Raw genomic sequence first — 5,623 nt, 5'->3', positions numbered from 1 at the left:
CACCACTGCCCCTGCAGCAGCTGTCACCACCACCGCCCCTGCAGCAGCTGTCACCACCACCGCCCCTGCAGCAGCTGTCACCACCACCGCCCCTGCAGCAGCTGTCACCACCACTGCCCCTGCAGCAGCTGTCACCACCACCGCCCCTGCAGCAGCTGTCACCACCACCGCCCCTGCAGCAGCTGTCACCACCACTGCCCCTGCAGCAGCTGTCACCACCACTGCTCCTGCAGCAGCTGTTACCACCACCGCTCCTGCAGCAGCTGTTACCACCACCGCCCCTGCAGCAGCTGTCACCACCACTGCTCCTGCAGCAGCTGTCACCACCACCGCTCCTGCAGCAGCTGTCACCACCACCGCTCCTGCAGCAGCTGTCACCACCACCGCCCCTGCAGCAGCTGTTATCACCACTGCTCCTGCAGCAGCTGTTACCACCACCGCTCCTGCAGCAGCTGTCACCACCACCGCCCCTGCAGCAGCTGTTACCACCACCGCCCCTGCAGCAGCTGTCACCACCACCACCCCTGCAGCAGCTGTTACCACCACCGCCCCTGCAGCAGCTGTCACCACCACCGCCCCTGCAGCAGCTGTCACCACCACTGCCCCTGCAGCAGCTGTCACCACCACCGCCCCTGCAGCAGCTGTCACCACCACCGCCCCTGCAGCAGCTGTCACCACCACTGCCCCTGCAGCAGCTGTCACCACCACTGCCCCTGCAGCAGCTGTCACCACCACCGCCCCTGCAGCAGCTGTCACCACCACCGCCCCTGCAGCAGCTGTCACCACCACTGCCCCTGCAGCAGCTGTCACCACCACTGCTCCTGCAGCAGCTGTTACCACCACCGCTCCTGCAGCAGCTGTTACCACCACCGCCCCTGCAGCAGCTGTCACCACCACCACTCAGTCAGCAGCTGTCACCACCACCGGTCCGGCAGCAGCTGTCACCACCTCCACTCTGGCAGCAGCTGTCACCACCGCCGCTCCGGCAGCAGCTGTCACCACCACTGCCCCTGCAGCAGCTGTTACCACCATTGCCCCTGCAGCAGCTGTCACCACCACCGCTCCCTCAGCAGCTGTCACCACCACTGCCCCTGCAGCAGCTGTTACCACCACTGCCCCTGCAGCAGCTGTCACCACAACCGCTCCTGCAGCAGCTGTTACCACCACCGCTCCTGCAGCAGCTGTTACCACCACCGCTCCTGCAGCAGCTGTCACCACCACCGCTCCTGCAGCAGCTGTCACCACCACTGCCCCTGCAGCAGCTGTCACCACCACCGCCCCTGCAGCAGCTGTCACCACCACCGCTCCTGCAGCAGCTGTTACCACCACTGCCCCTGCAGCAGCTATCACCACCACCGCTACTGCAGCAGCTGTTACCACCACCGCTCCTGCAGCAGCTGTTACCACCACCGCTCCTGCAGCAGCTGTTACCACCACCGCCCCTGCAGCAGCTGTCACCACCACTGCCCCTGCAGCAGCTGTTACCACCACCGCTCCTGCAGCAGCTGTTACCACCACTGCCCCTGCAGCAGCTGTTACCACCACTGCCCCTGCAGCAGCTGTCACCACCACCGCTCCTGCAGCAGCTGTCACCACCACCGCTCCTGCAGTAGCTGTCACCACCACCGCCCCTGCAGCAGCTGTTAGCACCACTGGCCCTGCAGCAGCTGTCACCACCACCGCCCCTGCAGCAGCTGTCACCACCACCGCTCCTGCAGCAGCTGTCACCACCACCGCCCCTGCAGCAGCTGTTACCACCACCGTCCCCTGCAGCAGCTGTTACCACCACCGCCCCTGCAGCAGCTGTCACCACCACCGGCCCTGCAGCAGCTGTTACCACCACTGCCCCTGCAGCAGCTGTCACCACCACCGCTCCTGCAGCAGCTGTCACCACCACCGCCCCTGCAGCAGCTGTTACCACCACCGCCCCTGCAGCAGCTGTCACCACCACCGCCCCTGCAGCAGCTGTCACCACCACTGCCCCTGCAGCAGCTGTCACCACCACCGCCCCTGCAGCAGCTGTCACCACCACCGCCCCTGCAGCAGCTGTCACCACCACTGCCCCTGCAGCAGCTGTCACCACCACTGCTCCTGCAGCAGCTGTTACCACCACCGCTCCTGCAGCAGCTGTTACCACCACCGCCCCTGCAGCAGCTGTTACCACCACTGCCCCTGCAGCTGCTGTCACCACCACCGCCCCCTGCAGCAGCTGTCACCACCACCGCCCCTGCAGCAGCTGTCACCACCACCGCCCCTGCAGCAGCTGTCACCACCACCGCCCCTGCAGCAGCTGTTACCACCACCGCCCCTGCAGCAGCTGTTACCACCACTGCCCCTGCAGCAGCTGTTACCACCACTGCCCCTGCAGCAGCTGTCACCACCACCGCCCCTGCAGCAGCTGTCACCACCATCGCCCCTACAGCAGCTGTTACAACCACCGCCCCTGCAGCAGCTGTCACCACCACCGCTCCTGCAGCAGCTGTTACCACCACCGCTCCTGCAGCAGCTGTTACCACCACCGCCCCTGCAGCAGCTGTCACCACCACCGCTCCTGCAGCAGCTGTCACCACCACTGCCCCTGCAGCAGCTGTCACCACCACCGCCCCCTGCAGCAGCTGTCACCACCACCGCTCCTGCAGCAGCTGTTACCACCACTGCCCCTGCAGCAGCTGTCACCACCACCGCTCCCTCAGCAGCTGTCACCACCACGGCTCCTGCAGCAGCTGTAACCACCACCGCCCCTGCAGCAGCTGTCACCACCACTGCCCCTGTAGCAGCTGTCACCACCACCGCTCCTGCAGCAGCTGTTTACCACCACTGCCCCTGCAGCAGCTGTCACCACCACCGCTCCTGCAGCAGCTGTTACCACCACTGCCCCTGCAGCAGCTGTCACCACCACCACCCCTGCAGCAGCTGTCACCACCACCGCCCCTGCAGCAGCTGTTACCACCACCGCCCCTGCAGCAGCTGTTACCACCACCGCCCCTGCAGCAGCTGTCACCACCACCCCTCCTGCAGCAGCTGTTACCACCACCGCCCCTGCAGCAGCTGTCACCACCACCGCTCCTGCAGCAGCTGTTACCACCACCGCCCCTGCAGCAGCTGTCACCCAACCACCGCCCCTGCAGCAGCTGTCACCACCACCGCCCCCTGCAGCAGCTGTCACCACCACTGCCCCTGCAGCAGCTGTCACCACCACCGCTCCCTCAGCAGCTGTCACCACCACCGCCCCTGCAGCAGCTGTCACCACCACCGCTATTGCAGCAGCTGTCACCACCACCGCCCCTGCAGCAGCTGTTACCACCACTGCCCCTGCAGCAGCTGTTACCACCACCGCCCCTGCAGCAGCTGTTACCACCACCGCTCCCTCAGCAGCTGTCACCACCACCGCCCCTGCAGCAGCTGTCACCACCACCGCTATTGCAGCAGCTGTCACCACCACCGCCCCCTGCAGCAGCTGTTACCACCACTGCCCCTGCAGCAGCTGTTACCACCACCGCCCCTGCAGCAGCTGTCACCACCACCGCTCCCTCAGCAGCTGTCAACCACCACCGCCCCTGCAGCAGCTGTCACCACCACTGCTCCTGCAGCAGCTGTCACCACCACCGCCCCTGCAGCAGCTGTCACCACCACCGCCCCCCTGCAGCAGCTGTCACCACCACCGCTCCCTCAGCAGCTGTCACCACCACCGCTCCTGCAAGCAGCTGTCACCACCACCGTCCCTGCAGCAGCTGTTACCACCACGGCCCCTGCAGCAGCTGTCACACCACCGCTCCTGCAGCAGCTGTAACCACCACCGCCCCTGCAGCAGCTGTCACCACCACCGCTACTGCAGCAGCTGTTACCACCACCCGCCCTGCAGCAGCTGTCACCACCACCGCTCCTGCAGCAGCTGTCACCACCACCGCCCCTGCAGCAGCTGTCACCACCACCGCTCCTGCAGCAGCTGTCACCACCACCGCTCCTGCAGCAGCTGTTACCGACCACCGCCCCTGCAGCAGCTGTCACCACCACCGCCCCTGCAGCAGCTGTCACCACCACCGCTCCTGCAGCAGCAACCACTTCCGCTGCTGTTGCATCACCCTGACCCTCCATCTTCTAGTGAAGGAGCAATGAGTCTTCAGTTCAGTCTCGACCAGACGTTCAACTCAAATCTTTTCCAACCACGTCCTCTTCAGACTTCAAGAATCTGGCTGGCAAAGTGACCTCTGAGGTAAGTATCATAGGCGATCCACGCCAGCTGCATCTCAGTGCCTAGAGGTTGCACTACAGACCCTGGTTCGATTCCAGGCTGTATCACAGCGGTCTCTAAGGCACTGCATCTCAGTGCTAGAGGCGTCACTACAGACCCTGGTTCAATTCCAGGCTGTTTCACAGCGGTCTAAGGCACTGCATCTCAGTGCTAGAGGCGTCACTACTGACCCTGGTTCAATTCCAGGCTGTATCACAACGGTCTCTAATGGCCCACTGCATCTCAGTGCTTAGAGGTGCCACTACAGACCCTGGTTCGATTCCAGGCTGTATCACAACCGGCCCGTGATTTGGGATTCCCATAGGGCAGTGCACAATTGGCCCAGCGTCGTCCTGGTTAGGGTTTTTGCCGAGGGGGTAGGCCGTCATTGTAAATAAGAATTTGATCTTAGCTGACTTGCCTGGTTAATAAAGGTTTAATAAATAAATGTAATGTCCCTTTAGACCTGTACATGCCTCTTGTAAAACCCCTATCATCAGTGAGCCTGTAACATGCCTCCTGTAAAACCTTATGATCATAGTGAGCCTGTACAGCTCCTGTAAAACCCTATCATCAGTGAAACCTGTACATGCCTCGGTAAAACCCTATCATCAGTGAGCCTGTACATGCCTCCTGTAAAACCCTATCATCAGTGAGCCTGTACATGCCTCCTGTAAAACCTTATGATCTGTGTGCCTGTACATGCCCTGTAAAACCCTATCATCAGTGAACTGTACAGCCTCCTTAAAACCCTATTATCAGTGAGCCTGTACATGCCTCCAGTAAAACCCTATCATCAGTGAGCCTGTACATGCCTCCTGTAACCCTATCATCAGTGAGCCTGTACATGCCTCCTGTAAAACCTTATCATCATAGCCTGTACATGCCTCCTGTAAAACCCTATCATCAGTGAGCCTGTACATGCCTCTGTAAAACCTATCATCAGTGAGCCTGTACATGCCCTGTAAAACCCTATCATCAGTGAGCCTGTACATGCCTCCTGTAAACCCCTATCAACCAGGGAGCCTGTACATGCCTCCTGTAAAACCCTATCATCAGTGAGCCATACATGCCTCCTGTAAAACCCTATCATCAGCGAGCCTGTACATGCCTCCTGTAAAAACCTATCATCAGTGAGCCTGTACATGCCTCCTGTAAAACCCTATCATTAGTGAGCCTGTACAGGCCTCTGTAAAACCCTATCATCAGTGAGCCTGTACATGCCTCCTGTAAAACCCTATCATCAGCGAGCCTGTACATGCCTCCTGTAAAACCATATCATTAGTGAGCCTGTACATGCCTCCTGTAAAACCCTATCATCAGTGAGCAGTACATGCCTCCTGTAAAACCCTACATCAGTGAGCCTGTACATGCCTCCTGTAAAAACCCTAT

The sequence above is a fragment of the Salvelinus namaycush genome, unplaced genomic scaffold, assembly GCF_016432855.1.
Source record: "Salvelinus namaycush isolate Seneca unplaced genomic scaffold, SaNama_1.0 Scaffold314, whole genome shotgun sequence".
Lineage (NCBI taxonomy): Eukaryota > Metazoa > Chordata > Actinopteri > Salmoniformes > Salmonidae > Salvelinus > Salvelinus namaycush.
The sequence above is the reverse complement of the archived record's forward strand: the minus strand, read 5'-3'. Positions refer to the sequence as shown.